Here is an 18,200-nt window from a genome sequence, read left to right as displayed (position 1 = left end):
ATATGTATATAGTTATATTTTACATTACGTCAAAATAAGAAAAAAGTAGATTGGTTGATTTAGCAAAACTATAGCTTGCACGAGTTCAACATTTATAAATAATTAAAAAGATTTCATGATTCAATAAAGAAATTACGTTTGTAAGCAATTATCAGTATACAAATTTAGCTAATTTTTGCTACAATTAAAATTGCTAAAATAACAAATTTTCTTCAATACATTAGCAAAAGTATACGTTTTAGCTAGCACATTTTGTTGAAAATTTTGTTAAAAATTTTAATCTATATATTGGACTGATTTCCGTAAAAAGTCTTGTCTCTCTTTAATACATTAAGAAATTTACTACGCTATTATAATAAAAAATGATTGGCTGCGTTCAATAGAAAAAGCAGCTTTGCAATTGTTGTAAAAATTTTTTAATATGATTGATCTTGTTCTTAGTTCCTCACTGAATCTAAATGTATAAATCAATCATATTCAAGAATTTTACAACAATTACAAAGCTGCTTTTTCTGCTAAATGCAGCCATTGTCTGTAATGCTTTGTTGCTATTTTTTTCAGATGTAAAACTTTACTAATTTAATATAAAAACTGACTGTCTGTATATTACGGCTGTAGATTTGTTCAATCAGTGAAATTTTTAATTGTTTTAAGAAGTCTTTTTTTTACTGTTAAATTTCATTTAATTTGAGTTGCCACTGCTTCTACTCAATATATCGTTATTTTATACTAAAACGATGGATAAATTTGACGCTATATAATATCAAATTGACACTATATAATGTATCCATCAAATTTATCCATTGTTTTAATATAAAATAACGATATATCGAGTAGAAACAATGGCGACTTAAATTAGATTAAATTTCATACTATAAATTTGACAGTGTATGATCCCATACAAAAATTTGTGTAAATTCTATGCAGTTCGTTTCTATTACTTACGTATGTATTTATTTGTATTATTTGTATTAATTCTACTTTTTTCGTTCTCTCTTTTCCTCCTCCTTCTCGAAGAGATTGTCAATAATCATGTTTCATTGTAAAGGACAAGAAGATTTCGAAGGATAATGTGAGACAAAGAGCGAAGCATTCTTTGCTAAATTATCCGTCTCTGTGCCTCGCGAGCTACATATGGAGAGTAAACTCAGCGATTTTTCCCTCCCCCCCCTCCCCCCCACGCAAAAGTGGGTCGACTGAAATAGGTCGTAAATAAATTTTTCCGCCGACCATTGCCATCGTTGTCATTTTACCGAGGGAGTGTTTTCCTTACGTCGCGTGGTTCGTCGATTCGCGCATGTCTTACTGATTTTCCTTCCATCTTCATTATCTATTTTGTTTCTCTCGTTCTAGCAATCTCACGAGATCTAACTGACAAAAATCTCAGGAGAGGAGTACAATTTTCTTTTATCTCTCTAAAAGACTTACTATATAAAGAAAATATTATATAAGAAAGAAAAAAGACATTTCTGGTCTCTTACAAACAATATTAAATTCAGAAGAAATTCCAATGCAGCAGCTTTGTCAACGACAATGATACTGATAATAATAATTACTCAAGGAAAAATTTATAATAATTATGTAATTTGCATTAAGTTATGTAACTTTACAGTTATGTAATTCATTCTCATTCGCTCAACCTTATATTGCATTAGCGTATATAATAATATTACATATCAACTAAAATAAATTTTGTTATAAATTTTTTTAATGATCCTGATACTCACATAAATTAATAATTAATTTCATATTAAATATCATTATCTTATATATGAATTCAACAAATAATAAGTTTAAATTTCCGAATGGAAAGATGAAAAATTTCAGGTCTAGGTTACAACGTACGAAGTTTTACTCCTGCCTGCGTTGTGTCTGCATGATTACTAAGGCTGTGTCCGCTTTGGCGTTCGCAACGCTTTAAGCATCGTTTCATCCTTGTTGTTTAGTAAATGTTAAACAAGGATAGTTGATCCTTACAAGCGCTGAGCGACAAAGCGAACGCAGCCTAAGTGTCACGTGTTACTAAACACGGGTTGCTCCCTGTATGATCCTTACTACTTGTCTGATTTCTACTAGCAATAACTACTTACATGCCGGACGCGAGAAAAGACATTGAAACGCAAATGCGAAAATTACGAGGAAAGAAAGGTTTCGTGTTGAGATTGTAAATTATCATTGAGAACAGCCGGAAAATAAATGTTTTAATAAATATAACAAGTAAAATTCAAACGAGTCTCAGTTTTCTCCGAGCATACCCCTTTAAATTCACCACTTCTTCGTTACGGTAGCTGGTAATACATTTACCACCGCCACCCTCGGCTATATAGCGCTCGCACGCGTTCGCGTCGCTTCGCGGCGTCTCGCACTGGACGGGAGCGGGGGTGGGCGTCGCGACGCCAGGCGTCGCTGGCGTCGTGCCGGCGGCATATCGTCCGACTGCGGAGAGCGTGGAGTGTCGTCGTGTGCCGTTGTCGCCGTCCAGCCTGTGCGTCGCATCCGCGGAAAATAGATTCTCCGCTCTTCGGCTGCTCCGGTCGGACGACGTTGATCTCCGCGCTAGAAAATTGTTTGCCGGATTTGGGACTATCTCGGCGCGCGTCATCGAGCAGAAACGTGTACGCGGGGCGAGACCACTAACACGGTGGAATGCGCGTATATATAGGAGAAGGGAGCACTGGCCGTACGGGTGCTCGAGCGAAACAGAGAGCGGTACAGTGACATCGGGGTTGCTTGCCGTGAGCCGCGAAGGGAGGCGAGGTCAAAGGGGAGATAGCGAGAGAGGACGGGAAAGTAAAGAGCTCGGGGAGGAGAGGAGATCGCGAGAGGAAGGAAGAAGATTCGAAAGGGTATTATTTCCCCATCGTTCCATTTATCATCACGAGAGTGCGAGGATTAAAGAAAGGGAAAGAAATCTACGATTGATCCGATTCGACAATCGCAGACACCGCCTCTCCGACGCCGTCGTCGACGTCGCCGTCAAGCGCCGACAGCTCCTCCTCTTTTTTCTCTTCGGATACTCTCTTGCGTCGAGCGGGAATTTCATTGCTGGGAATCCTCCTTCGCGAAGAGAGTCCAGTACATCGAGAAAGGTGCTCCTTCTCTCGGGGATGCCGTATATGTAGAGGAAGCGCGTAACGCGCACACACGCACGCGAGATCAGTCTTTACCTCTGCTAGAGAGCGGTGTCGCGCTCGCGCTGTCTTTCTCTCTGTCTCTCTTTTTCTCTCCCTCTCTCCCTCTCATCAGCATGTATGCGCGAGAAAAAGAGCCATGATATATAAATATAATAGAACGCACCTAGATATCTATTTATAAGTTTATACGAAGCAGGAGAGGCCACGTCAAGAGAGAATTGAGAGACCGAGATATATAGCAGAAGGAGGCAGTAGGATGGAGATAGAACATTACGAAAAGAGGAATGGAAAGAGAAGTCTATAAAGAGGAAAAGAGAAGAAGAAAGAGAGAGAGAGAGAGAGAGAGAGAGAGAGAGAGAGAGAGAGAGAGAGAGAGAAGAGAGAAGAGAGAAAGGGAGAGAAAGAGAACTGAATAGAAGAAGCGAAAAGGAGTGGTAGCGGAACGTGTGACGGTGGTGCGCCCGCGCTCAGCTTTCCCCACGTCTTCTGTCGTAGTAGTGTACCGGTCGTCGTGCCTGGTGGCCGTGGTGGTAGTGGTGATAGTGGTAGTGGTGGTGATAGTGGTGGTGGTGGTTGTGGTGGTGGTGGTGGTGGTGGTGGTGGTGGTGGTGGTGGTGGTGGTGGTGGTGGTGGTGGTAGTAGTAGTGGTGGTGGTGGTGGTGGGTAGTGTTGGTGTTGAAGTACAGTGGATGCTCTCGTACTGTGTCGGGTGTCCAGGAGGTAGCGAGCGGTCGCGACGGAGGTACATAGCGCCACGAGGGAGGTGTTGTTGGGTGAGATACACACGCGCGTCGCGCGCGTGCGAGGGTGCGGGAAGGGTGGAAGCGAAACTGCTCGGGCGAAGAGGGTGCGTTGCGCCCTGCGTAAACCAACGGAAGTGGTACCGGGCTGAGAGGCCGGCGTGATCGAGTGGTCCGCAGAGGCCGGAAACGAGGCGGAGGGAAAAGGTGAATTTTTTCTCGCACGGGTGGCGAAGCAGCGCGGCAGCAGTGAGCGGAGCGGAGTCGCGCGCGAGTGCGAGTACGAGTGTACGCGCGGATATGACGAGCGGATACGCCCGGCGGTTCACGTAATACGCAACGCAATCGTCGTGCTCCGCCGCCGAGGAAGATATGTGGTAAGTACGATTCTGCCCCTTCCCCCCTTCCCCTTTTATCTTCCCCTGTCTCGAGAGGATAATTGACAGTGGGATCGGCAGTTATCCTCTTCGAGGATCGACGTGGTGGTGGTGGAAGTGGTGCCAAAAATTAATGGAAGCGATTATCGCTTTATCGTCGCTTCGGAGTCGATTTATCTATGAGATGTTGTCTTAATGCTGGTTCGTTTGAATTGCTTCGAAGAAACGCACGAAGATTTAGATGAGCATTCTACTGAAACTTGGATACATTTAATATGTAATTGGAGGAGGATCCATGTTTTTTTTTAGAATAGTAGAGGTGCTGGTTTCGAGAGAAATTTGAGATTAAGATCAGTGTCACGTCACTGTGTATTCTGAAATGATTCTTTTCGTTAATAAAACATGAGAAATAGCGACGTTGTGTCTTTTGATGATTTTCAGAGATCTATAAGAATTTCTGATTTATCGATCACATTCGTACAATTGTTGCACCGTCCAGAGGAAATTGGTGAGATTATATAAGATTATCCCATTCTCGCGCCTAACATTTTGCGAGGTCGTTTAACTTGGCGGATCTTTACATAAAATATGTCGGTGATCCTCAAATTTCATACATGGATATTTCTGATTTTTATTTTTGTGTCACATTAAACATTTAAATGTTATTAAATAGTAATATAAGTACAAATTTGATCGTGGCAAAAACGTGACAAGAAGAATCATGTACAAGGAAAAAAAAAGAAAATAATATTATATTTTCTTTTTACTGTAACTCAACATATTAAATATGACTTTTATAAAACAATTAATAAAAAGTGTCTACGAAATAATAATTCATTATCAGAATCATAATCAAATTTGAAAGATGATTAAAATTAATATCCTCTGAATACTTGCTTTGCATCTATTTAAATTTTGAAAGATAATAATTAATAAATTCAAAATAATAAAAATTAAAAAATTAAGTTATATACAAGAAAAGAGGATTAAAATTAATTTTTTTTCTTAAATTAATATTGAAACTAACATAATTAAATTAAAATTAATATTACTGAAATTAAGATTAACGTTTTCTTAATATCTATTTTGTATCTACGATTTAAATTCTGACAGATAAATTGACGAAGATATACAAAAATTTAAGTTATATACAAAGAAATTGTATATAACTTAAGATTTATCACGCAATCTCTCTCACTAACCATCCACCAAATTATTAACAAAGCTCAACATGACGTGTAATACGGTTCGGGCTCATTTTAAGATTTGGATCGTTTCGGCGACAGATGTTTCAGCCAATACACTCGTTTCATAAACAGCATGGCAAAAAGTGCTTTAAAAGTTGCAGCTTCGAGAAGAACGACGTCGACCCCATTTTAAAGTTTTGCATGCCGGTTTTACGGTAAACGTTTACGTTCGACCATATCGCGAAATTTACATTGAGATACATTTTTTAAACTAGATTTTGTCAAACATCGTGTTTGTTGATGCCGGCAAAGCATTCATTTTCTTTCTATTGAATGTTTAATTAATTTAAAATGAATAAAAGTTTTTATCTATCATAAAATAAAAAGACATTCAACGAAATGTACATCGATATCGATAGTGACGCTTCTGTTATTATGAATTTTCAATTTCTCATATGAAACGAATTTCTCGTATGAAACAAGTTCTGTGAAAATTAAAGAGCTTGAATTAAGAATCACAAGATCGTATATTACATTATACAACTGTTGAATGAAAGAAGATAATCAGTAGTATTAAGCTTAAGAATTTGGATATAAACTTTTATTAAAAGGAAAAATATGACTATTATATTTCATATTTTGATAAATATTTTAGTATTTATTCAATTCTTATAATATACGGAGTAATAATTCTTACTCAACTAATAAATTTAACTAGAAAATAAATACATATTATAATAAAAATAAATATGATGTTATACACATCATGTACAAAATTTATAAAAATAATTGTTTATAAGAAACAATCTATACATAATATATGATATAAATATTTTGATACGTCTAAATATTTTCCAAGCCCAAAGCTCACAAACTATTTTAAACTATTTCAATGTTTCACAGTTGTTTTAAAAATTGTTTTCAATTTTAAACGTTTCGCATTAAAGCTTTAAATAAAGTATTTCTACACTTTGTAGGCCTTGTGGTATAAGCTTTACGGGTCCAGTACGAAGGTTGTACAATGAAAAAAGATCAATATGATAAAACTGTTCATGTCGCGACAGCTTCAAAAGAAATGAATGGCAACGCCGTTTAAAAGGGATAAGGAGTTTTCTGCTATTTGAGAATGCTGGCCAATGATCATTGAGTGACCTTGAGTCCGCGTAAATCTCCCTGCGGAATGCACTGGCTGAATTAATGAATTTCATTAAGTCGGCGATTTGGCTCGAGAGGCCTTAATGATGATGCGGTCACGAAATAAACTGGTGAATTTCATTACGCTATCTCCTAATGTGTGTGTCTGTGTGTGTGTGTGTGTGTGTGTGTGTGTCATGATTCGATCCTACGTGATATAGATATATAGGATCTGACAGAATCCCATATTTTTCTATTCATAGCATCGTAGTAGTGACGGATGGCGATGGACATGTCTTACAAACACGAGGTCCTTCTCGAATTATATTTTACATTCGTTATGTCGATGAAGATATGTTTGTTTCGGAAGATTCATATACAGATTGACTTTAAATAAGTACGACAAATTTTAGGAAATGGTGTTTTTTATCACAAATTGAATTAATGTATCGGCTCGACAAAATTTATTTTTTACCAATCTCTCCATAGAATATGTGCATATAATTCATACACAGATATACATAATATTTAAATGTTTTTTTTTTTAGTAGCGATAAAGTAATAAATTTTATTCAAAAACCAATGATTAAAATATTTATTTATTTTTATGTTATTTAAAACATTAATCAATGCATTAAATAAATATTTATAATCTTAAGGAATTTATAATTGTATTCATCTATTCTCAATTTTAGAAAAGATTAAAAAGTTATTTTGTTGTTTTTCTATCGGTGGGAAATCAGAATTAATTTGCAATGTTCTGCCTCTCGCGGTCTTCTTGCGCCAATCTGGGGGACAAGCGAGTTGTCTCTTCGGCCAATTCCTGACGATCTAGTCGATGACGGTAGCGCTTATTTTGCGCCCTAATGACAGATGCATTTACTCGGCTTGCTATGCACCGCGACACGTGTCGCCAGGAGAGAGAGAGGTACGTGCGCTATCAATGTGTAGTTTGTTCGAACTACTATGTGCAATGCCAGCAGCTTCTTTACATACTCGGCGAGCCTCGCGTGATACATTACTCGACATACAAACTACGTTTTGATTCATCGGCTAAACTCCGCTCCGTCAATGTAGCTGCATCCGTTTTCCGATTAGCGATGCGGCAAAACGGGCACAAAGGACTGAGAAAACTCGGTCGACTTCCCTCTCAGTCTCTCGCTCTCATGAAAATGAGTTCGCATAATCATCACACATTGTAAAAACAGTGGCGACTGTTAGCTGCAAATTTCTTGGCACGTAGACTTCGCAGTTTAATCGACTTTCCACACAGTTAAAACATAGCATAACGAATTCTAAGTGAATTTTAAGAATTCAAGAACTTATTTTATGTAAATTAGGGATGTTTTACAGATAGAAGCTTACAGAAAAATACTTTGGCTTTAACGAAAATAAAGGAATTATTTAAGGAAAGAATATTTTTCTAAGTGAAAGTAATCATTAAGTTCATTAACATTAAGTTTCACTTAGCTACTTGATGTAAATTTTAGCAGGCCGTATATACACATTTAGATTTATCTAATAACTGTGAGCCAAAATATGGCGATAGTCTAGTAACTAGGTACGCGCCTGTTTAGTTGCGATCGCTAGGCAAATTTAGCTTCGAGGTCAATCAACTGAGCCGTTTCGGGGGATCGGGACTGGATCGCTGTGTCAACTGCATCGTTTCGTCAGTTAATCGAGAATCACGGTCTTTGAATTTTGCTTGTTTCACAAATGCTTATATTTGAAAAAAAGAAAAGATTATAACGTTATGGTGAAGAAAAATTATGTGCAATTTCGCACTTATTTGTGAATGTGTGCACTCTCTAGAAAAACTTTTAGAATGAATCTCACTCTGAAGAGCGAATCTCATTCTCAAAGATTCAAAATTGAGCCATTCTTTTTTTAAGATTAGTTCAATTTTCACTTTTTAGAGATTTTTGCACTCTAAAGAATTTAGAGAGTAAGCGTAACTTCGTCATTTAGTGACTAATTGAGTAAGTAAATTATTAACATCATTTTTCGCTAGACAATATCGTCAATATTACATTCGCAAAGGTGAGATCTGTTAACCTCGGAATCATGAACTGCATACGGCGCCAGAAGGGTGCACGTTTTATGCATGTAGATCGCAATCGTGAGTACGTTCTTGCATGCATAATATTGTTACAGCAGCGAAATCATTTCCGCGATTTTTATATCTCTCGGTATCAGACAGCACTTTTCTATGTGAAACGTGATCACGCGCCATGCGAGTAAATTCGCGACAAGTGGATGGAGAAACTGTGAAGCTTTCGAAATTTCGCAAAAGAAATCTCGCTGTTAAATTTAATAAGATAAAAATATGTCGGCATATTTAAAGATGAGTAACGCAAAAATGATTTCGCCCGAGGGGGGGGGGAGGGAGGAGGGGGAGGGAGGGAGGAGAGAGAGAGAGAGAGAGAGAGAGAGAGAGAGAGAGAGAGAGAGAGAGAGAGAGATTGATTCCTCGTTGTGCAAAAAAAATACAGATTTGTTTGAAAATTCGTTATACAAATGTGTTCGTGGCGTGGCGCGTGGCCGAGTTGGGAGGAGCTTTTTCGAGAATAATGGGAATTTATCGTTGCAGCTGACAACAGGAATCGTTAAAAAAGCATTCGCAGCATGATGCGGTAAAAAGGCGCGATATTTTCATACATAAGTCGGACACGCAACGATAGAATTTTCACGACCCACCCGTTCCTGTTTCTTGACAAATTAATTGCCAACGTGTCGGCGCGGTGACGTGAAATCGTAAAAAGTTTCCATGTAATGAATATCATTAGAAATTAAATTGTGTGTTTAAACGATAAGCTAGATGAAAACTATTCATTTTAAGTAAAAATTTATGAATTTAACGTTTCTAATTAATGTTTTATGAAGCATTATTATTATAATTCATGCAGTCGATATTTTTTGTTTTAATGAAAACAGTTTGAAAATATTTATCTTGTTTTTGTTTTTTCATTAAGTACACATTAGAAATCATCATTAGAGTGACTTTAATTAAATTGGATTCGACTATAAAAAAATGGTGTACGAGATTAATGAGATCGGGACTTGCTTCAATTCGCACTGAGATCATATTGGAAGAATATTTTCTTATCATGGTTGTATAAGTAACTACGCCCGTTAAACTCAATTTCAGCGTGATTTAAGAAAAGCAAAATTAATAGGAATTATTTTTATAATAGCTCGGATAATCACTGCGTGATTAAGCACCATTGGTATATCTTAACTTGGTGTTCAGCAAGTAAAGTCTCGGGGAAAAAATATGGATGTCTAGGCGGATGCGACGTTTAACATAATCCCCGAGCACAGAAGGATGATCCGCGATATTACGCGAATAGAATTATGGGCTCTTTTAAATGTTACTGTACAAGCGACCGAGACTACAGGAAACCGAGACGCGCGGCAATTAAATTCATAATACGAAGATTATAAATTTTCGTCCTTCTTAGTTGATAGCCTTACTAAGTCATTTATCTTCGGATTATCATTGTCTCAAACTTAGAAACGGCTATTACGTTTGTCCCATAAAATTTGTTATTGAATGCGATATTGAAAAGTTTTTTAACATATGTAATGATTTAGAATTATCAATTTTAATATATAATATAATTATATTTTAATAAAAGTTTATTTAATTTTTATTTCCTTTTTTATATATTTCCTTTTCTTGATTTTTAAACTTTCAATATAATTATCAGATATTGGACGCTAAATATATTAAAAAAAATTTAGATACTTAAAATTTAGAAATATCTGACTTTGCAATACACAATAAAAATTAAAATTATTGTAGAGAGAATTTATACAGAATCATTTGAGACATGCTTGCGTATGTCTCTCGCTATTTTTACTGCCGCTTTCCGTTGGGAAATGAGTTCAATGCCAGCCAAATTTCGATGTAGACAATATCGAAGTTTCGATTATAGACGTTACTTGTCGTTCACCTATAGTCGCCTCTACCGTCGCGATGAACTAATCGAATAGGAAATGGTATTTCCTTTTCTGTCAACACGATCTGCTACGTTGAGATCGTCGACATTTCACCTTGGAGATATCGATCGATTTTAGCGGACGGAAGTTCTCGGCATTGAAGAAGCGGCTCTATTCCGGAGAATCATCGGTTGGTGACGATGGAACTTGAAAGAAGAATATATAAACTAATTTTGCAGAAGTCAGAAGATGCAGCAATTCGAAATAAAAAATATTCTAGTAGAGTTGAAAATATTAAATTGCATTTTTAAAAAATAAATTGTTTAAAAAACAAAATTATTTAACATAGAAAGCTAAAAGGTGATGCTAAAATTGATTTAAGCTCTATAAGAAATTAGATTTAACTAAACTATAAATCAATATTTTCGTACGCAACTATAATGTTAATATAATGCGATCATCTAACAATATATCATCATTGACAAGATGACAAACTGAACATAGAAATTGAAATATCATTAAATTGTTTGATTCAATTTATAAAATTACATAAAAAAATGAAAAGAAAATTCATAGCGAAGGTTCTGGAACTAAAAGCTTCCAGGTGCCAATTACCATTCCAGGTGCCAATTATGAAAGAAATGATTATTTTTCCGGTGATAAAAAGCAGAAATTTTCTGAAAAAAAGGGAAATTGACGAGATTCTTACGCAATCAGTAATGAGGATTCTTCCTCTGACCTTTTCTCCCACACAATGACCTTTCCAAGTGCTACGCAAGTTGGGAATTATCTTATAAATCGCTATAAATATGAAAGCCATTTTCGTTGAATTTACGAAATTCCGTTTCTTGACACGGGAGGACCTATGGTTGCAAAGTAGGTCGACGCTTCGGCGAAAGATTGACAAGTTGTCAGGGCCTCGAAGAATGTTGCTAAAAAGTAACATTCTTTGCTCTTCCAAATTCACTCTTACTCTTTACATTCTACGATTCTACCTCTTTTCTTGTATCGTTTTCATGTAAGTTAACAATCGCTCGGAATGTAATTTGAAAAAATTCTATGAAATTTAAAATAAAAATAAATTTGAAAATAAAAAAAGATAGATCGATAATTCTACATCTGGTTAGTATGATAGATAAATAGGAATATGAATAACGAGAAGATGAGATAGAACTTCAGATCAACGATAGGAAAAGATCGAGATATTCCGATAATGCGCGTCGTCTATCGAATTTTCTGGGAGTCTCGTTCAAAAAATGGCAAGAAGAATCGATTGTCTCTCTGGGTGAGAAAAAAGAACATTGTGCATAGTAATCATTGACAAAAACAACAATCGCAAAAAGATAGAATTTTTTCGGCAAAAAGCAAGGAGCTCGTACTTCCAAAAAAATTAAAGTCATAACAGTGTCTTTAATCAGAATCATCAATAAATGTTATAGCAAAGTTCACAAAGCATGCAAATTGAAAAGCATATAATAAATTTTTATGTGTGATCTCAGTTAAGATATCTAAAAAATTGACTATGTATCAAAAATATAGAAAGTAATCTAATATAGAAAGTAATCTAGAGTGATACACAGAACATCCCATATAAAGTGACTCCAAACTTTTTTTATCTTTTCAACAAGTTAGAAAATACTCGCACTATAGACTTATTTTTACACAAATAAAATAGAGAAATAAAACGGAAGATGCTGTCATTAATTTATACTCTAAATTTCTTGCAATGAATAAAAAAATTTTGCTCCAAGAGAGTGAAATGCCTTGAAAAAAAAATGAAAATATTTCACTTCTTGAAAAGAGAATATTTAATCTAAATTTCACTCCAAAAAAAAGTAAGATTTCGTTCTTTTGAAATGAAAATTCACTCTAAAAAGAATAAAAACTATCACTCTTTTCAAGAAGTGAAAAAATTTTTTTAAGGATGTATTTTTACTTTTTCGAAGTGAGATTTCATTGCAAGTAATTTAGAGTGACTTGATAAATGGACTTTCCTTTGACGGATCAGGCAATGTGACTTCGAAATAAGTGGCGAGCCGTGTATGGGGAGAATATTTGCATAAAGAATTTTGCGATTCGATCCAATACACGAATATAGGCTGCCAAAATGTAGTTTGCAGAAATGTACACTATAAAGTACGACCGCAAATATAACACCGGTTTCTGTCGACGGTGGTGGAATGAGTATAGACGCGAGGAATACACTTATCTGGCCGAAACGCTACGAACTATGGCCTCAGCAATTCCGCTGCGGCTCCTTTAACCACGCGACTAAGTAAATCCGCGTACCTTCCGCTTGGATGAGCGCACGAATTTCCGCTTGCTCCACAAAAGCCAAATCCCGGGATCGGTGTTGAGCATCCGAGCAAACGTGAATTATTTGCGCTTAAATGCGCGCTACATCTACGTCAAATCACGCTCGTATCATCGCATGCGACACAGATTTTTTTCTGGAGCTTAATGAGATAATCGATTGCTCGGCTCGATTCACTGAGCGAACTCGATGTATGTTATTTTGTTTCTTCTTTTTTCCAAGAACAGCTAAAGCTGACATTTACGAAGGAAAAGAGGAAGAGAAGTATATAACGTTTCTCTCCTTTTATTAATTTTTTTCTGCAAGTGATTTCAAAATCGGTTAAATAAATTAAACAAATAGAAAATAACTCGATATAATTTATAAAACATATATGCATGTATGAAAATGAAATAAATAATAATTGACTTTCAATCTGTCACAACCTCAATGAAGAAGGATAATCGTAAAAAAATTAAAATCACCGCGTTTGAAAGGATTAAAGTATATAATTTACTTGTTTACCAGAGATATTGAATCTTACTGAATCGTAAATTAACAATCTTATTGCCGCCTTGTGATTTATTTAACATCATCCATAGTTTTCTATGTTTCATCCATAATAGTTTCCCTCGCAAACTCAATCACTCACCTACATGTCATCACGTGAGTCTCCCCCAGGAAGATGAAATGCCCGTTTCTCGGAGTCGTAGGCTAAATCGTCCCAAATGATCTCGGCTTCGTGACCCAGAGTTCGAACTATTTTTAGATGCCTCCCACTCGGTTTTGTACGTGCACATAGGCGATCCCTCCTTTGCCATTGGCATCCTGTTATTTCACCCGTTCACGACAAACACTGTTGCTTTTTATAGATATTTTTCTCAGAAGCAACGTTAGATCTTTTTTTATTCATTATTTCAAATCCACAGCTTGTTTATTAAGACGGATTACATTTCACTATCTATTTATTAAAAAATCTTTTTAAGTATCTTTTTAAGTCTTAATCTAATTCGTTTATGAGATTTGGATTCTTAATTAAAAAAAAATAAAATTTTTCAGAAAAATCTAATCGTGATATTTTTATGTAATTAATAATGTAAATAAGTAGAATATGATTAATTTTTTATTTATAATATTTCATTTAAAATCAATTGTTAAATTTGAATCGTAAACAAATTGTTCATATTTTCTATGACTAATCGAATTATGCCTTTAAAATTTTATAAATGTGTTGCAAATAAAAATAGAACATCTCGATGTTCAAGATTTAAAAAGATAATTTGGCGAGCTATCAATCGAAATAAATTTCTCGCATTGCAAAGAAGAGTGCATCAAGTGTTTAGCTATTTACGTATACGTATGCAAGAGGTATCAGCGTGACATATTATCGCTTTGGATAACCGTCATCGACAAACGGAGATCCTTGAATGAGTTTTCCAATAAAGTGACAAGGCATATGTATGTACGCATCTATATGCATCGATATGCATAATGTCATAATGCGAATAATATATAACTGCACGATCTCTCTGCGGCTGCAAAGGAACGCCGTAGAGTTATTTATAATATATATTATTATTGCACACTTTTACTTTGCTTATCTAAATAAATTGTGCAAATGTCACGATGCTTCGCGTTGCGCTTCGGTTGAAAGAAAAATTAATGGAAAACTAACTTTTTTACCATCATTTGCCGCTACGTATTCTCTGCACAGTTGCTCATTACTATTTCTATAAAGCTTTCCATGATTTATGTGTTTATTGTTAACAATTATTCGAAATTCGAGAACGAAATATCGTATGTAATATTCTTCTCAAGTCATATTCTCAAAGTGTATAATTCTTTGAAAATAGAAAAAATTATTTTTATATTCTTTCCGGATGATTAATTTCTGTTCAAATAAAATAGTTTATATTGTAAAGCCATTGATGTTAAAATTGATTCGAAATATAAAACTACACGATCGGAATTAAATGTAAATCGAATTACATATATATAAATCATTACGTTTATTCCGCCTGTTGTTGATTGCGATTGCAACGTCAAAGAGAAGAAATAGTTATACATAACAATTTCGAGATAGAATAAGAGATAGAGAAAGTGAATTATAAATCGTATCTCGAGCGACAGATAAAAGAGTGGTTCGATGATCTTGACGAATGCCCGGACACGAAGTCTAGGTGTAAAAATATCTTCGAGAGAACTTCTAAACACGATGCACCGATACACACATACAACGACAGGAGAGAGTACGCAGTTATATATACTATATCGAGCAACACTCGACCGCGATTGACAGCATCTCGTTAAAGTGATTTTATCCAGAGCGTATTATTCGTGGACGCAAAGATGATCGATCGATTGCTGCCACTTCGGACGACAGTATTCGTGGAATTTTTTCGCCACTGGACGAAAACTGCACTTCTCTCTTATAACAAACAGCATCTCTCGGATTTATTTATTGTTGTTAAATCATTGCTTTGTACAAAGCATCATAAAAATCATTATGAAAGCCAGATTCACAGTATTTATAAATTAAATAGAAGTGCAAAATGCTAGTCATATTTTTATAATACAAATAAAATGAGATTAAAGAAAACAAAATTAAAATAAAATTGAAATGAAAAATACGTTCAATATGTAAAACTTTCTTGCCTGTGATGATAAATTATGATTCAAACAGCGAATTAACGCCAAGATATTTGCATAGGGTGACAAAGGGGGTGGCGAATTTTTGAAAACAGAAAATTTTCACAGTTGAGATAAATTTTTAATTTGTTAATTTAACGTTTTTGCATGAGTTACACCGAGCATATTTTATCAGAAATGATATTTTAAACATACAAAGTTAAAAATGTATTATATTTATATTACTTATTTGCATATATATTTACTTATTAAAGATTATTGAATGTTTTTACTAGCTAATACAGTAAAATGATATAAATAAATCATTTTTTTATCTATTTTCCCTTTTATCAAATTTATAAATTAATGTGTTTCGTCCCCATACCTGGGACGACTAAATGTTGATGCCTACACTGAGAAAAAAATATAGTTAATTTTAATACATATTTAGTTCAATACTGCCAATTAAACACTTAATTAACACTTACTTACAGTAAGTAAATATTTGGTCAATAAAAAAAAAGATTGTTAAATCAAATTAACATTTCTTGTATCAATTAAATATATCTTTATATTTAATAAATATTTAGTTGCCAGTATTCAACTAAATATTTATTAAAATTGATTATATTTTTTTTCAGTGTAGGTAAAATGCTTAATCCATCATTGAAATATTTAGATATTCTAAAATTCTTAATTTAGGTATTCCAAAATTTTTAATTAAATCATTATTAGTTACTAACAATCGCAGTCCATTACAACAATTATGTACCTACACATATGTAAGCAGAGTTGGAAAATTACTTTGTAAAAGTAACTAGTCACAATTAGGTTTTTTCTTTTTCACAAAGTAGTTAATTACTATTATAAGTTACTGATTCTGAAAAATAATACGATGTAGTTATAATCACTTAAAAATATGTCGAGTCGTTATTTTTCAATCATTCTTCTGTTCATTTTTTATAATTTTTTTGCTATTTTAAATACAAGAATCTTATACATTCCTAACATTATTAGATTATTTTATTCTAAATATATATTGGGCTATATTATGTATAATAAATAAACATGTACACTTGGAATAAAAATTAAGACTCTGGCTAGTATTAAGACTCTTAAATTAAGGATTCTTAACTCAATGCTTAAGAAGGTTGTAGGCATAAAACATATATATTAATATTTACGCTTTAAACAAATTACATAGATATGAAAGTTGTGTTTATAACATCCTGTTTTTATTAACCAATTTTTCAGATTGTTTTTATAGATTATTTATTTTAGTTGATATTAATTTTATTGTTATAAACAAAAATTTTAAAAGTAATAACAAAAATCTAAATTTTTTATATAAATATTTTAAGTACTAAAAATGACTTGTGCAAAGTTTCATTAAGATTCACCAATTAGTTTATATCAAATAAATATTTTGTTTATTTACTGAACAATTAATGTCTGCATCTCAATGCAATAACTTTACATAAATAATATTTTAATTCATAAAGAAAACTTATATAAAAAATTGAGATTTTTATCATTATTTGATAATACATTTTTATATATTTCTATTAGAATACAAATTTAAAAAATATTATTTTTTATTGAAATAACTTTTGATCTGATGGTCAATTGTCTCTAATCTTTTTATTATTGTACTTTTAAATGTAATTTAGAATAATCTATAATTTTTTCAAGTAATTCTTAATATTGCATTTGTCTTACAATCTCCTTAACACAAACATTTACAATGTAATGATTTATCAGGGATATTCCAGTCATAAGAAATATAATCATTGATTATTCATTAAATATACTTCATTTTGAGTCTATATGTTGACGAATTAGTTTTAAATATATAACGATCTAACTGTTAAATTAGTTATAACAAATTAGTTATAACAAAAAATTAGTTATAACAAAGTTACAAGTATTATAAATGAAAAGAAAGGAATGGAGTTAAGTTACATTACCGAAAAAAATTAAGTTAAGTTAAATTACTAGAAAAACTCCAATTATAATTTCTAACTATACAATAACAATTTCGTAACCTAGCTGCAAAATATGCTTATGTAAATTGCAGAAATACTTGTTTCCCTGTTTCTATCAGAATATTGTAATCTCTTTAAACAACAGCTGCTTAAATTAACAGGTAATCTGTAAATCAAAGATAATCGAAACTGTCGATGCAGCTGAGCTTAAATCCGATCAGAGATTTTGCGTACCCGGACTCTCAATCGCATGTCGCGTGAGGCATACAAATAGAGTAGCGTTGTGCCGTTGTATCGCGCATCGCAGCACGATGCGCCCACGGGAATTCATGTGCCTCGACAGCTGCGACGATTTTCGATGACTCCGAAACTTTGTGAATTTTCGGTGAATCATTTATTCGCACGGCCAAAGATTCTCACAGAAACTACTTGAAACTAGATGTGCATTGCATGTACAAAGTACGCACACATACAAACGCACACATGCATACATATGTCGCATACGGAAGATGCGGATCCGCGGCGGTGATGCGGATAAACGAAGCTGTTATCAGGGGAATAATGGAAAATCTTAAGATCAATTTTGATCAAATGTTACGAGCAAGTTGAAAGAGTTGGATAATCATGCTTTGAAGATTTGCCCCAGGCACTTTGGATTATGCATTAGCTTTGATTGCATGTATATAAAAGATTTACATTAACGTTTAATGGTTTATGGAATATGTAGGACATATTAATCCTGGATTATTTTAATGCATTAAATTATTACGAAATTTGTTT

At 34.0% G+C, this 18,200-nt stretch overlaps 1 protein-coding gene across 4 annotated transcripts in view; it reads left to right on the top strand.

Annotated features, from left to right (window-relative positions):
* Positions 1-3,781: 3,781 nt before the first annotated feature.
* LOC108684214 (muscle calcium channel subunit alpha-1) overlaps positions 3,782-18,200 on the top strand; it is a 67,890-nt gene continuing 53,471 nt past the window's right edge. For all 4 annotated transcript variants that reach the window (XM_018188414.1, XM_018188418.1, XM_018188416.1 and 1 more), the window contains exon 1: positions 3,782-4,251. The gene's annotated coding sequence lies outside the window, so the exon portion shown is untranslated. The remainder of the gene's footprint in view (positions 4,252-18,200) is intronic.

Source organism: Atta colombica, unplaced genomic scaffold (assembly GCF_001594045.1).
Source record: "Atta colombica isolate Treedump-2 unplaced genomic scaffold, Acol1.0 scaffold127, whole genome shotgun sequence".
Classification (NCBI taxonomy): Eukaryota; Metazoa; Arthropoda; class Insecta; order Hymenoptera; family Formicidae; genus Atta; species Atta colombica.
The sequence above is the reverse complement of the archived record's forward strand: the minus strand, read 5'-3'. Positions and strand labels throughout refer to the sequence as shown.